The 18,974-nt window shown below is 50.9% G+C and overlaps 1 protein-coding gene across 2 annotated transcripts in view; it reads right to left on the bottom strand.

Moving 5' to 3' along the window:
- The window catches only part of ATP2B2 (ATPase plasma membrane Ca2+ transporting 2), a 174,452-nt gene that overhangs the window by 123,928 nt on the left and 31,550 nt on the right, over positions 1–18,974 (bottom strand). For both annotated transcript variants that reach the window (XM_058678903.1, XM_058678902.1), the window contains exon 2: positions 3,479–3,573. The gene's annotated coding sequence lies outside the window, so the exon portion shown is untranslated. The remainder of the gene's footprint in view (positions 1–3,478; positions 3,574–18,974) is intronic.

The following is an 18,974-nucleotide window of genomic DNA, read 5'->3' as shown; positions in this document are numbered from 1 at the left end:
CCCTGGCAGTAGGCTTTCCCATGTCCTACACCCAGTAGGGCGTACCTGGGCTGGGGGTGGTGGTACATGCATCAGGGTCTGGGACACAAGCTCTCCTGCGGCCTCTTGACTTCAGCATCAATGCCCACTGCCCAGGCTGGCAGCTGCCGGTCAGTTGCTCCCTGCGTGGTGGTCATGGCAGGCAGGCACCTCCCTTTCTGGCAGAGTAGGGAAGCCAGGTGGGGAGCAGTAGAGAAGTGAGGTGGGGCCTCCACAACACTGTGACAGCCAGAAGAGCGACCTCTGCCAGGAGCCGCGTGGGGGACGGGCGCTTCCGATCCTATCAGCAGCACCCTGGCCAGGGTCCTGCTTACCTGGAAGTGCTTGTGTTCCAAGGACACCCTGTCCCTGGGAACGGGGGGGGGGGGGGGGGGGAAGCTCGGCCATGTGCACCTGGAGCAGCCCAACAAGGTAGCTTCAAAGAAATAGCCCACGTGGCGGGAACAGCTGGCAGGAGTCTGGGCCAAACAGCCGAGAAGCTTCCCTCCTCCAGGAAGTCTCTCAGGACTAAAGGGGAAAAGGGTAACAGACTATGTCCTGCCCCCTGCCTCCTGGCCCCTGCATCTCTTGCTGGCTCGCTCCCTTACGTGGGGCCTGATCATGTTGTCTACATGCAATTACCCTCCCTGCCATGGATGTGTAGACCTTACCACTACTGGATGAGGTCATTTTAGAAAGTTCCAGAAATCGGACCTCGCAGACAAGCTTATTTTGATGTCAAAATCTGAAACCCATGCACACCCAGGGTCTTCACAAAGTTCCTTGAAAATACATTTTCTTAAGGAAATCACGCAAGGACTTCAAACCTTTTTTTTTTTTTGGCCCGGAAGCCAACTTAACCTGTAAGTCTACGTCACACCAATTCTTCCAGCGATTACTTACCTCCAGGCTCTCAGAGACTGCAGCCTGGGATTGCTTCCAGAAGCTGACGCCTGGCCCCTCCACCCACCCAGCAGCCTCCTGAGCAAGTACTGAGCATCTGCTGCGTGTCACAGACCAGGGACAGAAGTGAACAAGGTGTGGAGGGAGAGAGAGGAAGAGAACGGCTATTGATGGGCTAGGTGCTCAGAGGCGGCTCATCCTAGGAGTCACATAGACAGGAAGGAGTGGGGGCCTGGGTGCAGAGTCAGTCACTAAGGCCTGAAGCACCAGCTGTTTCCTTGGCCCAGGGGGTCAGGTGACATGGCAGAACCAGAAGTGAATGGCTGTGCAGAATGCAGGCCTTATCCAAACTCCAGCCTGGGTGAGGGGCTTCCCATTCTGGACTTCCGCCTCCCAGTCTGTGAAATGGGTCCCCATGGGGTGGGAGGCTATTGGGACAAAGGTCTCTTACTGTGAGAGCACTCAAGAGTTCAGTGGCCACTGGGGCTACGTCCATCATTGCTACTGTATGCACTCCTTCAGCCAGCATGGATGGAGGGCAGCCCAGCTGGTGACACTGGGGAATGGCGTCATGCCAGCACCCTAACCCCTCTCTCCAACAGCTGCCTTGCAAGAAACTCAGTGTCACCTTGGATGGAGTCCCTTCTGTATCTGGGGAGTGGGTCACCATTTGAGGCCAGGGGTTCTTCTCTTCCCCTTCCCTGATTCTCCCCCATCAGGGTACAGCTCTTCTGACTTCTTTCCTGGCTGTATGCCATCACACTTCAGACACTTGTCACATCACTGAACCTACCTACCGGTAACATTGCCATTGCCCGTCAGTCACAATCCAAACTCTGGGCCCTCGAAGCCAGCCCTCTGCTCACACAGCCTTCCTGGGACCTTGGCTCAGTACCACTGCCACACACTGGAGGGTCCCTGTGGGGCCCAGTCTCCTGCACTGAGAGCCTGGCCATGTGTCCTCCCCAGGGCAGTGTCCTCTGGCCACAGACCCCTCTACCCTGCTGCCTGCTGTGTTCTCTGTCAACGTTGCACCCTGCCAGGAGGCTTCTTCCTAGTTCATGTGCTCTCCAGCCAGCTAAGCGTCCACACTGTAGGGACTGGGGTCTCCCTTGTTGTCGGCCATGAGGATGCCCCATGGGTGACCAAGAGTCTAAGCAGGTGCTCAAGTAGCCCCTGCAAACAGAGGCAGAGCTAATCCCCAGCTTCAAGCACCTATGAGAGGGATGATCATGAATCCTGGTTCTTACATAACTAAACAGACTGAACCCCATGAGAAATGCCACGACCTACATGCTCAGATGGGCACAGGAGGCCCGCAACCTGTCCAGGCAGGAGAAGGGGAGAGGACACAACACCCTCTCCCCAGTGGATAGTTCATGGTGGCCTCCACTCTCCCTGCCCTCAATCTGCCAGATGCTGCTGGGCTCGACTGTCTTCACGTCCACACTTTTGTCCCACAGAACTGGTTGTTTACTTTTTAAGAGACAGCATTAATAGTTTGAGGACTGATTCTGTACTGGACAGTCCTGAGGGGCCTGGGTGAGAGACTGAGCTCCAGAGAAGCAAGACATCTGTGTCATGCCTGAGGATAGGGAGAGGGGCACATGGCCAGCTGATGGACAGGCAGGTGTGGACAGGTGCAAAGCAAGTGTGGCAGGAAGCCAGCTGTGCCTGCACAGTCAGGATCTCGAAGGCACGCTCTGGCTGGACAGGGGCCTCTCTGTGGCTCTTAGCCTTCTCGTCGGTGCAAAGGGCCTAACAGGGTATGCCAGAGGATGTGGATGAGACAGCGACTCTGAGTTCTGGCTCTGAGCATGTGGGGCATGCATTACCAGGTTCACGTGCCACCACGGTGCAAGACAGGCTGAGTAAGGCAGTACCAGAGGTTAAACAAAGGGCCCAGGGATGCAGACAAAGACACAGCTAACCCCATCACATCCGGGGATGTCTCCTGGAGCTGCCCTAAGTGCTGGCATTCTCACTCTGGGAGCACTTACCCAGCACCTGCTGGCCCCGCCCACCTTGCTGAGCACTTTACCTGGATTAGCCCTGCTTGGCCTCCCCAGGAGCTGCTGCTGTCCCCACTTGGCAGATAAGGAAACAGGCTCAGAAAGGTTGCCCAGGGGCAGGACTGGTATCTGAATATGGTCCCGAGTCCAGCACTGTACCCACCCAGTCCCTCCAGCCTGCAATGGTCACCCCACACAACTGCCCTCGGCCAGCTGACAATGCTCCATCTCCCAGGTCTTCCAGCTTTCCCAGGAGTCCACCTGGCTGCCCTACCTCTGAGGCTCTGGGTGCAGAGGGGAGAGGAGCCAGGACCTTTCTCCTCCCAGGACAGAGGTGGTGCCAGGTGCTGGCAGAGGCTGCAACAGACCCTATGTACTGTTTGACCGAGGCCACTTTTGGCTCCCATGCTCCACACCACATTCCCTACCCAAATGCAAATGCACAACTGGCCACTTGCCTGTGTTCCCCAGCTCTTATTCCTCTCCTAGTGGCCCCTCCCCCACAGCTCTTCAGACTCCCCTGCTCGACCCTGTTTCAAACTCACCCCTCCATGTCTTCTGATTAAATGAGTGGAGTAAGGGCTTGGAGACAGAGGCCCATGTCTTGCAGGCTCTGGGAACTGGGTGACGAAGTTTCGCTCTGCAAAACCGGGAGACATGGCACTGTTAGGGGCAAGGGGTTTGGTGGGGACCCTGGTCAAGGTGGAGGGAGAGAAGTGGATTTCGCAGTACAGTGGGTTAAGCTAGCTTCTGGGACTACCAGGGAGGCAGGAAGAGGACAATGAGGAGTATGATGATGCTGACTCTGGGTCAGGGCCCAGCTGCATGGGTGTGGACCTGGAGGAAAAGGTGGGGTGTCTCTTCCTCCTACCTCCCTCCCGGCACTGACCCCTGCCTCTGGCACTTGGATCTGCCTGGGTGGCTTCATTGCTCATGGGCCCCTGGCCTTTCTCGTGGAGCGTGTCCCCCTGTGGGCAGTCTCTCATTGGTGGCTGGTGGGAGCACAACAGCATGGGCCATGGTGCAGAAGGTTGGCTGGGAGAGGGAGGGACTTTCCTTCAGGAAATGACTTAGCCTTTCTGAACCCCTGCAGGACAGTCATGAGGGACAGCTACATCAGGGCACACAGAAGGACCTCAGGTCTTCCAGAAAACAGCAGCAGCAGTCAGGCTCTCTACCAGGCCCTCCTGTCTGTCTGTCATCTCTCATCTGTCTTCTGTCGATCACGCAATCATCCTATCAGCTGATCTATTCCTTTTATCAGCTGATCTATTCCTCTGTTTTGTCTATTTATCCACCCATCCATCACTTTTCATCTTGGAACAGCTACTAAGTCATCAGAAATTGCTAAGACACAAAGAGGGAGGTCCTGTGAAGCCCCCAAGTCACAAACACGACACTGGACAATCCCTGAAGCATACTGAGACTCTGCCAACTATGAGAGTGGGCGCATGCCGTGCTGCGTGTCATCTCCATGATCAAGACCCACAGCTGTTCCTACACCACAGCCTCCCCAAGCTGCCCCAGCAGTCACGTCCATCCCTTCCCAGTCTCCTCCTTGTCCCTGGCATCCACTAACCTGTTCTATTACACTGTCATTTCATTTCTTTTCTTTTTTTAGTACAGTACACCCCCACCTGACTGTGGGGTCTCCCTGAGCCTGGTTACCTGGCTCATTCTTCACCTACCTCCAAAAGCCAACTGAATTTCTACTTTCTTTTCAAAAAAGATTTATTTTTATTTTTATCTGAAAGGTGGGTAGATTTACAGAGATAGGAGAGACAGAAAGATCTTCCATCTGCCAGTTCACTCCGCATATGGTCACAACAGCCAAGAGCTGAGGTGATCTGAAGCCAGGAGCTCCTTCTAGGTTTCCCAGGTGGGTGCAGGGTCCCAAGGTTTTGGGTCGTCCTCGACTGTTTTCCCAGGCCACAAGCAGGGAGCTGGATGGGAAATGGAGCAGTCAGGACATGAATCGCCACCCAGTGTGGGATTCTGGCATTTGCAGGGGGAGGATTAGTTAACTGAGCCCCTGTGCCAGGCCCAACACTGTCTTTTCTATGATGTCCTATCAGTAGACCCACACCAGACACAGTTTCAAAAACCCAGCATGGTTTTCTGGAAATCCATTTAGATTGTTATCTGGATCACTGACTTCTTTTCTTTTTAAGATTTATTTATTTAAAGGACAGAATCACACAGAGGGAGGAAGAGAAAAAGAGAGACAGATTTCCAAATACCGATTTACTCTTCAAATGATCACAGCAGGCACAGCTGGGCAAGGCCAAAGCCAGGAGACAGGAGCTTCCTTTGGGCTGCCCACATGGGCGCATCTCCCACTGCCTTCCTAGGCACGTTACTAGAGAACCGGATCAGAAGTGGAGCAACTTGGACTCAAACCTATACCCATACAGAATTCCTGGGTTGCAGGTGGCAGTTTTACCCACTATATCACAACGACAGCCCCGTAACTTTTTCTTGCTGAGGGGTATTCTGTGACATGGGTGTGCCTCAGGTGGCTGAACCCCAGGTTTGTTAAACAATATCAGCATTCAGGTGCAGGTGTTCTGTGTGAATGCATTTCCCTTTATTGGGGTTCATGCCCATGAATGCCAATGTAGTTAAGAGACAGCCAAATGGCTCCACTGATCGGCAGGGTCCACATGCATGACCCTTCCCCAGCTTGCTCAGGGACAAGGGTATGGCCCCGATTTCTTCTTGCAGCCACTTTTCCAGGTGTGTCACATGACCTCACGATTCGTCCATCCAGTGACTCACTGTGGGCATCTTGGTGGCTTATCAGCCACCTGCTCCTCCTCTGCCTAGCAATGTCTTCATGCTTTTGGCTATTTTTCCAGTTGGATTGTTTATTTGTCTATTTATTTTACGGAAGATTTTGTAGTTTGCAAATATTTTCTCACAGTCTACAGTTAGTTTTTTTATTCTCTTAATAGAGCCAGGTTTTGTTTTTGTTTTAAAGGTTTATTTATTTTAAAGACAGAGTTACATAGAAAAACGGGAGGGCACGGGAGGGAGAGAGAGAGAGGAGGAGAAATCTACCTCTTGGTTCACTTCCCAGATGGCTACAATGGCCCAGGCTGGGCCAGGCTGAAGCCGAGCGCCTGGAACTCCATGCTGGTCTCTCACATGGATTCAGGAGCCCGAGTGCTCGGACCAGCGTCTGCTTTCTCAGGTGCATTATCAGGAGCTGCAATGGCACCCAGGCGGGACAGGGGCATCACAGTGGATATACCTGCTGTGCCACAACACCAGCTCCATGTTTTGGGTTCAGGGCACCAGTTTTTCACTGTGGTGAAGTTCTACATTGTTTCCTTTTTAAAGGACTCTGTTCTTGGTGTTAAACCTAAGAACTCTTTTTTTTTTAAGATTTATTTATTTTTTATTGGAAAGGTGGATATACAGAGAGGAGGAGAGACAGAGAGGAAGATCTTCCGTCCGATGGTTCACTCCCCAAGTGACCGCGACGGCTGGAGCTGAGCCAATCCAAAGCCAGGAGCCAGGAGCCTCTTCTGGGTCTCCCACGCGGGTGCAGGGTCCCAAGGCTTTGGGTCATCCTCCTCTGCTTTCCCAGGTCAGAGGCAGGGAGTTGGATGGGAAGCGGGGCTGCCAGGATTAGAACCGGCGCCCATATGGGATTCTGGATGTGCAAGGCGAGGACTTCAGCCACTAGGCTACTGCACTGGGCCCTGTATTTTAAATTCTGATGTCAACATGTCCATTGCTAGTATTTGGAAACAGCACTGACTTTTATGAACCCTTCCCATAACCTGCTATTTTTAGAACGCCTTACATTTATGGTGTTTTTATTTTTCTCTGTGTGTATTTATGTATACTCCCTTAGATTGTTTTAGATACCAATCATCTGAAAATAGTGAGTTAAAAATTTTTTTTGTTGTGATTGAAACATGTATGCCTCGGCTTTTATCATCTTAATGCAGTAACTACAGCTTCTGGCACAAAATTGAATATATGTAGGGAGAAAATGGATAGTACCAGAAAAACCACATGGGCTTCTAATAAACTCAACACTTTCTCTTTAAAAAAAAAATTTGTATTTGTTTGAAAGGCAGAGTTACAGAGACAGAGATAGCAAGAGAGAGGGGAGAGAGGGAGAGAGAGAGAGAGAGCAAGAGAGAGAGCGAGCTCTTCCATTCATTGGTTCACTTCCCAAATGGTTGCAACAGAGGGGCTGGGCCAGGCGGAAGCCAGGGGCTTCTTTTGGAACTCCCATGTGGGTTCGGGAGCCTAACCCTCTGCTGCCTTCCTAGGCCTTTAACAGGCAGGCTGGATCAGACGTGGACTGGCCGGGACTGTAATTGGTGTCCACATGGGATGCTGGTGCTGACAGGGTAGCACAACCAGCTACGACACAGTGCAGACCTCCTGATTTTTACTTTATACAAACTTTGTCAAGCCCCCTCCCAAATGGTGAGTAAGGTGTTTTGCCTTTGTTTCTAATTTTAGGGGAAAAGCATTGTTTTTAATGATTTAGCATAACGTTAAGCATATCTTTTTTTGTTTTTGTTTTAAGATTCATTTTACTTTTATTTGAAAGGCAGCTGTCATAGAGAGGAGAGACAGAAAGATATTCCACTAATTGGTTCACTCCCTAAATGGCTGAAACGCCTGGAGCTGAGCCCATCTGAACCCAGGAACCTGGAGCTTCTTCCAGGTCTCCTATGAGGGTGCAGGGGTTCAAGGATTTCAGCCATCCTCTACTTTCCCAGGCTATAGACAGGGAGCCTGGATTGGATATGCAGCAGTCAGACATGAACCAACACCCATACGAGTTGCCAGCACTACAGGCAGAGACTTAGTCTACACACCATGGCACTAGCCCCGACTACAGCTTTTTACAAATGACCGTTGCCGAGTTGAGGAAGCATTTCTTTGCCTCAACCTTTTTAAGCATTTTACTCTGGGCAGATCTGAATTCACTTTTTCATCACACTTGTGATTTTTGGGGGGAAGGCTGGCATTGTACTGTAGCACGTTAAGCCACTGACTGCAGTGCCAGCCAGCATCCCATAAGGGTGCCAGTTGAGTTCTGGCTGCTCCACTTCTAAGCCAATTCCCTGCTAACACACCTGGGAAAACAGCAGAGGGTGGCTCAAGTTCTTGGGTCTCTGTATTCATGTGCCAGGCCTGGATGAGGTTCTGGGTACCTGGCTCAAGTCTAGCCCAGACCTGGCTCTTTGGGAGTGAGCCAGTAGAGAGAATCTCTGTCTATTTCTTCCCCAAATAAGTCTCTTTTTTTTTTTAAGATTTCATAATTTTTATTGTAAAGTCAGATATACAGAGAGGAGGAGAGACAGAGAGGAAGATCTTCTGTCCGATGATTCATTCCCCAAGTGCCCACAATGGCTGGAACTGAGCCAATCCAAAGCCAGGAGCCAGGAGCTTCCTTCAGGTCTCCCACGCAGGTACAGGGTCGTAAGGCTTTGGGATGCCCTCAACTGCTTTCCCAGGCTACAAGCAGGGAGCTGGATGGGAAGTGGGGTTGCTGGGATTAGAACCGGTATCCGTATGAGATCCTGGTGCATGCAAGGCGAGAGGACTTTGGCCACTAGGCTTCCATGCTGGGCCCTAAGTCTTTTTTTTTTTTTTAAAGGAAAATTGTAATTTTTGCCTTTAGTTCACTAACATGGTAATTCATACTGATTTTAAAAAAAAGTTTATTTATTTGAAAAGCAAAACAAGAAGGAGAGAGGGATAGACAGGCAGACAGAGAGATCTTCATCCACCATTTCATTCCCCATTGCTCTCAAGAGGTAGGGCTGGGCCAAGTGAAAGCTAAAACCCAGAGGCTCAACCTGACTCCAGTGTGGGAAGCAGGGGTCCCAGGACTGGAGGCCTCATTTACTGCTGGACAGTGTCCCACAGCAGAAGGGAGCTGGACTCACAGGTGGATGCCGGACTTGAACTAGGCTCTCTGATATGGGATCCAGGTATACCTACTTACCGGTGTCTATAGGGCTCTAAACTGCTACACCAAAGCCACTCTCTCCTAAACTGACCGCTACCTGCCGAATCCTGGTGTCCCTGGAGTAGCCCTCCTAGTGCTGATGCATAATTGTTTTTGTTCAGTGCTGAATTCTGCTTGCTAATGTTTCAAGCATTCACTTCTTCATTCATAACGGATGTTGGTTGGCACTCAAAAAAAACTGTATGTCTTGTTTTTTGGAAAATTTTTCTCCTGCTTACTGGACAGCACTATAGCTTTGGTGTTCATTGTTTTTTTAAACACTTGATCAAATTCTCCAATGAAACTATCTCGTCCTGGGGATTCCTTTTTAGGGAATTTTTTTTTTTATGAATTCAATTTTCTTAGTAATTAGAGTGCTATTAAAATCAGCTATTTATACTGGGTGAGTTAGGGTCGCGTGTATATTTTGAGAATGTGGCCCATTTAGAGCTCCTCAAATCCACGTGTTGATTGTGCTGCTCCTCACACCCCTCATCCTATGACGCTGACATGGTCTGCAGCTCTCGTCAGCACTTCTACAATGTTTGTGCCATTTATGGATCTTTTTGAAGCCCCAGCATTTTACTTCCTTGATTTCCTCTGTTCTGTTCCTTGGTTGATTTCTTCTGCATTCCCGCCTTTCTTTTGTTTGGTTTGGGCTCAGCTTTGCTCCTCCCTGATGAGGCCCTCACAATAGGAACCTTTGTCGTCATTGATTGCTAATGACACACAGAGCTATCAATACTCTTGTGGTGATGCTTGGCAATGTCCTACACATTCTGGTGCTTCTGATTACCCTGAAGCATGCGTGGGGGGCAGGATATAGTCTCTGGGGATGTCAGTCGACTGCTCTCTCAGAGCAGGGTTCCCCATAAATGGGGCTTAACTCCTCCAGGTCCCACTTTCCTCCTTCCTTGTTCTTTCTGTCATCATAGGGAAGGTGTGGACATGGGGGGCTGCCGCTCTGCTGGCTGTCGCTCCCCATGTGTCGCAGCTCTCTGGTGCACACACACAGAGCACCGTCATGTCTTCACCCTCACACACAGCTCTTTCTCCCTCCCCCATTGCATGCTACTTCCTGATGTCAACCTCACTTGACAAGAATGTGACCACTCCCATCTTCTTTTTAGTTTCCTCCAAACTATAACCTCCCTCTTGCAAAGGCCTAGCAATTTATTTTTTACGATTTAAAAATTTTTCACCGAGCTGAAACCAGGAGCCAGGTGTTTCTTTCATATCTCCCACATGAGCGCAGGGATCCACACACTTGGGCTACCCCCCACTGGTTTCCCAGGCCATCAGCAGGGAGCTGGATTGGAAGTAGAGCAGCCGGGACACAAAACGGCACCCACATAGGATGCCAGCACCACAGGTAAAGGCTTAACCCTCTACAGCACAATGCCAGCCCCCAATACCTTTTTTGATTACTGTTCCCATGACAGTTTTCTATTCTTAAAGTTAGTTATGATTTCCAATCTACAGCCTGATCTATTTTCTTTTTTTAAAATTCTTTTCTTTTTTGAGATTTATTTTTAAATTATTTTTTTTAAATGATCTTATTTAGTTGATTAGGGTACAAAGGGTCAAAGGCTACAGGAAAGTGGGTAATACCATTGTTTCTACACTAATATCATTTTTTTCCCTGTGTCTGGGGTCAGGGGAGAAACAAAGGGAAAAGCCCCACCCAGCCTTCCACCCATCCCAGGTCCCTGATGTGAGGCATGCTCCGAGGGTCCTGCTCAAGCAGTTTTGATAGTTCAACAGGTCTGAATTGCAGCGAATCTCGCTGTTCCAATCGCGATGAAACCTATTCAGAATCCACTGGCTGATATAGCCTCTTCATGTTTGAGGTTCTGAGATCAGCATTTCAGTTGGAGGGATCCCCCAAAGAAACTTCATCTGGGATGGTCCCAAACCTTATTCTTGTGTGAATTTGCCAGTACAGGGTCTGGCACAGTCTGTTGCCCCAATCAGCTTATGCACATGCTGGTTGTTGCAACTGCTGGGTCAGTTCTGTTTCCGGCCCTGTCTTCCACGTGAACCGATGGGTGTTGTAGTCCAGCTCAATCCTACCCACTTCATACTCGGTCCTCACTGATCTTGCCATTTTCATTAGAGTTTCTGGATATTTACATTTACTATAACTCTAGATATGCTCTTGATCAAGTTTGTCATTTATTTTCCTTGTGTTTCCTCTGTAAATGTCCAAAGCCAAGTCAGACCAGGCTGTCACTCTGGTTCCAAAACCACAAGAGGAAAGGACAGAGTGCCCCACTTCCTGATGTGTTGCTTCCCTGATGTCCTGACGCCCTCCTTCTTCCTTCTGTGTCCTCTCCACTTGAAGACCTCCTCCTGTCCTCCTGTAGGTCAGGTGCTGTGGCAGCCAGGGGCCTGGACGGCCTCTGCTGGAGGATGCCTCTGTCCCCCTGCCCCTGTGGGACACTGCGGCTGGCTGCAGGCTGCGGGGGCAATCGTTCTCCTGTTGGGGCATTTGAGACACTCCTCCTACTTCCTCCGACCAATACGACTTCTGCCACTCTATTTCTCTCTCACTGACCTCAAGATTTCTTTTTAAATTTTCTGAAGTTTCTTCTTCTTCTTATTATTATTATCTAGGTGTGGCTTTCTTTGGGTTTATCCTCTTCAGGATAAGCTGAGCTTCCTAGTTTTGCTTCCATTGGCCAGGTTTAGGGAGTGTCCACTTCTGGCTGCTCTTTTCCACTCCCATTCTCTTTTCCTTCCAGAGTCCAGTGGCTCCCAACTGGGTTCCCAGAGCTTTGCCGGTTGTCCTTGTGGGAATTTCTCTTGCTTGAATGTCAAGCATATCCACCGAGTTTTCAAAGTCGAAAGTGTATTCTCTCAGACCTGGAATTTCTGGGCCATTCTCCACAGCCTGGACTTCCCTGCCATCTTTCTGATTGGTTGTTGGGTTCATGTGTGTCCCCTGGCCTGGCCACCACAGTTGGCTGTGTCATCCCGTCGCTGACATTCATGGACTGATGGAGGAGGAGAAGCTGGAGAAGCCCACGGTTCTCACCATGAGGAGTGAACTTCTGAACCATGGGTGTGTGAGTGATTCTGGGACCCAAGCCTTTGTAATAAGCCTGTGGCAGCTGTGGCATTGCTGCCAGTCTAGGGAGTGGGGGCCCAGATTTGTTACTCGGCCTTGGCTGGTGCCTGGGAGAGGTCTCCTGGGAATTCTACCCCCTGCTTTCCCCCTCACCCCCATATATCCCCCTAGCTGGAAGGGATACAGGGTCCTCGCTCCTGTCCCAACGTGTTCTCTCCTGGCACCAGGTTGTGGGCCAAGGTCTTGCTATCTGCTAGTGGCCGTGAAAATTCAAGTTTCCTCCTTTGCCTCCCTGACAGTAGGATGGTATTCCCGAGAATGCTGCCCCAGCACAGGGTGAGTGGAATGGGGTTCCCGAGAGAGCAAACAAATCTTACCTGGTTGCCTAGAGTTCACCACCCACCACATCACATCACATTCCCTGAAGTGCCCGTCCCTGTCATCGGCTGTCTCCCACCTGTCTCAGGTTAGCATCTACCTGCAGACACTGGTGGAACTCTGAACTTTAGGAAACCTGGCATTTCAACATGGCTGACAAGGCAATAGGCAACTTGGAGAAGAGGCCAAAAGTCATAGATTTATACAATCCAGAAGTCAGGGTGGGGTTTCTTTCAGGTCAAGGAGGCCTGGCCCTCCCAGTTCCTTGCTGGGGAGCAGCTGTGGGGACCCATATGGGCATGGGCCTCGTAGAGACACGAGCATGCCTGGCTCTCCTGCTCATCACTGTGCTGCTCCTGCCCTGGCTCCAGCTGCTCATCCCCACTGCCAGAGACCTCTCACACCCATGCCTTGTAGGGGACAGGAGGCACCCACAGGCTGGGCTCTGAACGGGGCTTGAGTTGGTGGCCCAAGGGTTCCTGTGCTGGTGAGGCTGAGAGCTGTGGGGCTGCCGAGTAGAGTCCTAGCTAATCCACTTTGGATCCAGCTTCCTGATACTGCACACCCTGGGAGGAGCAGGTGATAGCTCAGGTGGGTGACCTGGATGCCACCAACAAGATAGACCTCAAAGGAGCTGCTGGCTTCGGCTTAACCTAGCCCCTGACTGCTGTGGGCATTTGGAGAATGGACCAGCACACAGAAGATTCGCTACCAATTAGCACGGCATTCCATGAAACAAAGTTTTTACCAAAGAAAAGAGCAAGCTTGTGGCCCTCCTCTCCCTAGCTCCTTGTGTTGCCACATGCCAACACAGCTGCCCTCGCGGTGCTGTCTGCCAAGAGAATATCACCAGGGCTGGGCTGATGCCGGCCCCAGGCCCTGTAATTCCGTACCACTGTGGAGTTAGCACACTTCTATTTTCGTATGGTGCTCAGCTCAGGCACTTTGTCATAGCAGTGGAAAACCAAACCATAGGGACTTCAGGAAGTTTGTGAGACTAGAATTCAAAGTATGAGTCAAGGTTATTTGGTATAAAAAATTGAGCTTCGTCATTGTGTTTTTATCAGTGCACATTTGCCATGCTTTATGAAACCTACAAGCTCCACATCAGAAACCCTCTTACACATTGAGTTCTATTTTCTTTGAGCTTTCTCAAGTCGCCTTGCACACACATAAAGTGTTGCCAGCCTCCAGGGGGCAGTGCTCCCCACTGGCACAGGGGGCCACACATGTGGCTCCTGCTTCAGCATTGTTTCTGAGACTCTGCGTCTTCTGGCCCCAAATGCTTCATGCGTTTTCATCTAGATCAGTGGTTAAAGTCTGGGCCACAGGACCTGCGGGTTCCCAAGACCCTTCCAGGAGTCTGGGAGGCCTGAGTATCTCCCAGTCTTGTGAGAAGATAGCTTTGCCATCTCCACAGGGGTGTTCTTGGCACTGAATGGCACCAAGGTAACAGTGAGTGGAGCTGCTTCTATCTTAGCATGAGTCAAGGCGGTGGCCCCGGCTGGATCAGCAGCTAGATTCTTCACCTCCACACGGTGCCAAGAAAAGGTGCCAGCTGTACCCAGCACATCTCAGACCCAGAAGGGAATGTGTTCAGCTGTGGTCAGCCTCTGCTCTGCTACTGTCATTTGAAATGTACAGACAATGAGAAGATGGGTAGACCCCAAGTGACCGGTGCACTGTGTTGAAAACCATGCACGGGAAAAAGAAATCCAAGTGTAAGACAGAAAAAAACAACCAAAAAAACAACAACACAACAAAAAAAATTGCAGTGCAGAGTCAAACACAGAAAAGTTCATGGACACGGCTGCCAATTCTTCATCGTAACTCATTCTTAAGATGCAGTTACAAGTGAATCACGATAACCCAAAATTCACACGAGGAAGCTCTCACTCTCAGTGAGGAATTTACACGAGGAAGCTCTCACTCGCAGAGGCTGTGGGGATGTGCCTCCACTCGAGGTAACCAGTGTCCTTACAAGGAGAGGAAATCTGGAAGCCCAGATGGGAGCAGACGCAGGACCAGGGGAGGACAGAGCTGGGGACATGGTCTGATCCTGATTCTGAGCTTGGTGGTGCAGCTCCAGCCCCCCTGGCCTGGGGTATTTGCTGCAGTCTGGGTATAGCAGCAAAGGACACTGTCCTCAGGTCTCTGACAGGGCACCAGGAGCCCTGCCCTCTGCAGAGTCATCCCCAGGCGAGACCTCAATCAGACGTCACCACCCCGCACCCTACAGGCAGCTGCAGAGAACCCAGCTGCCTTCAATTAAACCATTAAGGAGCTTTGCCAAAATGTAAAGCCACGTTGCTCTGCTGATTGAAAATTTTTTTTTGTTTTGGAAAATATAGTTATTTATCATAAAATATTATTGATGTTTTCATCGCATAGCATGTATTAAGACATCCGTATAATTAAAACCTCAGTTTTGAATTCAAATACGGTCAGTTCTGAAAGACGGCCCTCACACAGGCAGCAAGCACTCTTTGGAGTCTTGGATGATTTTCAGGGTCCCACTGCAGACTGGGGATTCTCCTGTCTTCCACTACTCATACCTGACCACCACGGCAGCTGCTAGCCAGCTTTGCATCGGCTTCCTTCCACCTCTAACCTGCTTGGCTGAACATGAGCTCATTCATTTTAGGACGCTTGGCCATTGGGAAAAGCTCGTAACACCAAGGACAGAGGCCAGGTGTTGGGAGTTGTGCCCCGGGCTGGGCCATCAGACATGATCTGGCTCTAAGGCTTTCAGATAAAGTCATGTGGCTCCCTGTGGCCCCCTGTGGCCAGGAAGACAGCAGGGACTGAACACTCGTTGACTCCTTTCCCCGAGAGCTGATGAACTCCAGCACCTGTCACACCCATGCTTTGGAGAACTCAGGTGGGTAGAGCAGCTCCCTTGTGAGGAGCTCCCTGGGACAGTCCTGTTCATGAGCCCCTGGACAGCCAAGCTGCTGCTTGCCATCCTCATCAGCTGGGGACGTGCAGGCAACTCAAGCTTGTGCATTCCAGCCCACTTTCTGTTTTCCAAGGAAACTGCACTCTGGTCCAGCATTTCCAATAGTAGTATTAGAAAAAACCAAGCCCTGGACATCAGGGGTACATCTCCCAGCAGGAGACTGGGTCAACAGACCATGATAACTTGTCCCCCCATGAAACAGGCACAGGCCACAATTGCAGGCAACCATAATAGAAGGGTGTGCACACCATCCTGTGGCCCGAGACAGGCACGACTCAGGAGCTCGCCTGCCACACAGTCCACATCACTAGGCTAAAAAACAACAGGACAGTATTGTGGAGCAGTGGTTTAAGCCACTGCTAGTGATGTGGGTATCCCATAGCACAGTGCTGGTTCTGAGCCAGGTCTTGGCTGATGTACCTGGGGAGCCAGCAAACGATACCCCTAGTTCTTGGGCCCCTGCCACAGATGTGGGAGAACTGGAAAGCTTTGGCCTGACCCAGCCCTTGGCCACTGGGAGAACGAACCAATGGATGGAATCCTTCTTTCTCTATCATTCTTTCAAATAAATAAATAAATGTAAAAAAAAAACCAAACCCCGAAAGCAAAACTTAACAACCTGTGGTGGAAGCCCTTGCACTCATAAGATGAAAATGTTTGTTACAAAAAAGAAGGTGAAGAAATGGTCATTTCTCTCTGCAAGGGTAGGAGTGGAGCTCACAGCACCCACCATGCTATTGGTCTAACAGGTGTGTTATATAATTCCTTTTCCAAAAAGGAATATAACTTATTTGAAAGGTAGAGTTACCAGGAGCAGGAGAGAGACACAGAGAGAATCTTCCATCTGCTGGTTTACTCCCCGAATGGCGACAACAGCCAGGCCTGGGCCAGGCTGAAGCCAGGAGCTAGGAATTGCATCCAACTCTCTCACGTCACTAGCTGAGGTCCAAGCACTTGGGCCATTTTTTCCTCTGTTTTCTCAGGCACATTAGCAGGGAGCTGGATCAGAACTGGAGCAGCCAGAACTTGAACTGATGCTCGTACGGGATGCTGGCATTGCAGGCAATACCTTAACCCAAGCGCCACCACACTGGCCTCTGAGTATCTTCTTTAGTACACATCAGATAGAAAGTTAAAGAACAGAATAAAGGAAAAGAATGTGCAGTTTCTCACCCAGTACCTGCACCCTTTTAGAGGCTTTTCTAAGGGCAACATCTAGAAAGGGAACAATACTCAGACATAAAGACTTTCCTCATGTTTTTCTATTCTGGCAAGAATCTGGACACCTCAATGTCTGGTCCCTGGGGATCAGTTCAGTGAACTACTGTAGGGCAGCTGCAATGCAGAGGTCAAACTTCTGCTTATGATGCTGACATCCCATGTGGCTGACAGCTTGTGTGCCAGCTGCCATCCTGCTAAGGTGCCTGGGAAGCCAGAAGAAGATGTTCACTGCCATTAATGTGAGAGACCCGGACAGAGTTCCTGGTTCCTGACATTAACCAAGCCCAGCTCCAGCCATTGTGACCACCTGGGGACCGAACCAGAAGATGAAAGATCTCTGTGTCTCTCCCTCTCCCTCTGTTACTGTCTGTCAAGTAAGTAAAACATATTTGTTTTAAAAAATACCTAAATTGGGCCTGGCATGGTAGCCTAGTGGTTTAACTCCTCACCTTGCATGCACCGAGATCCCACATGGGCACTGATTCATATCCTAGCTGCACTACTTCCCTTCCAGCTCCCTGCTTGTGGCTTGGGAAAGCAGTCGAGGACGGGCCAAAGCCTTGGAACCCTGCACGCATGTGGGAGACCTGGAAGAAAGAAGCTCCTGGCTCTTCAGATTGGCTCAGCTCTGGCTATTGCAGCCACTTGGGGAATGAACCAATGGATGGAAGATCTTTCTCTGTCTCTCCTTCTCTCTGTAAATCTGACTTTCCAATAAAAATAAATAAATCTTTAAAAAAAAAAAACCCAAACTACAAGCAGCCATAGGATAGACGACTGTGCATCTTTCAAGAGTCACATGATTTTAATGGCCCAGACTGAGACCTGCAGAGCAGAGAGCTGAACTCAACCAGGATCTCACTTCATTATGACCCTGGCAAGGAACAGTCACATTCACACCTACAGAAAACAGTGCTCCCCACATCCAACACTGAGGGGCTTCAGGGAACATACAGACCCCTCTCCTCCTCAGAGGTGTGCCTGAGAGGATTCCCAGTAGCACACAGCAGCTGCGGGGGGCGGGTGGGGTTGCTGGCATGCACAGCCCATGCCCAGTGAACTGCACTCTCACCTAGTAGCCCCTGTCTGTGGGCATCCAATGAACCCCAGAAGCCTGACTCCAGGAGTCAGGCGAGAAAGGACGGGAGACAGAAAGATCCTGCTCTGCTTCTCTCCAACTTTTGGCTGTCCTGCCTGTCCAATGCCTGTGGGTCTGCCTCACCCACCTCAGCCCAGACCCCTCCTGCCCTGGGGCCCACACAACCCAGGCTGACCCCCTCTGTCCAGAAGGAAGGTCCACGTGCTAGGATTTGGTCCCACCCCAGCCACCGGCCTTCCCACTACTCTGGGTCTTAGCCCCCATGTGAGGGCATAGTGGGGCTGTACCTAGGACAGCTCCACCCTGGTCCCAGATGAGAGGCTTGCCTGGGACGTGGTTCCCTCTGGACTCCTCCCCTTTCCAGCTGCAGATGCAGATCAGCCCTTGAAGACCTACTATACCAGGACCCCATCATTTCCCAGTGGGAGATCAAATGGACCAGTTTCTGGCCCACTGCCCCCAATTTACAAAGGAGAAGACTCAGCATCTTGCAGGGAACTAGGGATCCAAGGGTTCCCAGCTAAGGGGGATGGTGGACAAGGCCAGGATCCAAACATAGCCCACAGGACCCCGAAAGCCAGCAGAGTGTCAGAGCCATGCACCTAGGCTGAATTCTTCCTGAGTCAGAAACAGACATAAGGCTCAGCTCTGTCAAGCCATCTGCCACACACAGAAATGCTGTGTCATGGCAGACACAGAGCACCCAGCACCAGGACCCAGCAGTGAGAGGCCCCTGCCTGGACTGCCCTGGCTGACTGGTCAGGGAACCTGGAGGGCAGGTGCAGCTCTCGCCAGGTGGAGGATAAACCCAAGGACCTGGGAATCAGCGCCGGGACTGTGGCTTCTGGCAGGCCCATCCCCTCTCTCTGAGCCTTGTGTTTCCACCATCTACCAACCTGGGCCCCAGGTTCTGTACCTGACCCGGCTGTGGGTGAGTGGCCTTCCCAGTGGGAGGAGCGCTTTTGGTGAGTGCTACTGGCTGGCTCAGTATGTTCCTACTCCTCCCGCCCACCACCTCAGTCCCTGGGGCACAGAGGAAGACTTATGCCAAGAGAGGGAATAGGGGCTGCTGGGGCCACAAAGCAGGTACGACAGGTCCTTGTGCCCACAAATCTGTCCCCAAAACTTCCAAATGTAGTCCCCAAGGCAACAGGAGGCATGGAATTTGCTAGCTGCTGCCCAGGGGAGCTGTGGACAGGGGTCCCCCAGGAACCACTTTGATGCCCATTTGGACCACGTACATGTTTCTGGAGTTCCCAGACACCAGGGGTTTGCTCCACGTGTACAGTGCGTATGGCACCCAAACCAGGGGTAACAATGATGGAGTT

The sequence above is a fragment of the Ochotona princeps genome, chromosome 21 (assembly GCF_030435755.1).
Source record: "Ochotona princeps isolate mOchPri1 chromosome 21, mOchPri1.hap1, whole genome shotgun sequence".
Lineage (NCBI taxonomy): Eukaryota > Metazoa > Chordata > Mammalia > Lagomorpha > Ochotonidae > Ochotona > Ochotona princeps.
This window is presented reverse-complemented; position numbering and strand designations above follow the sequence as displayed.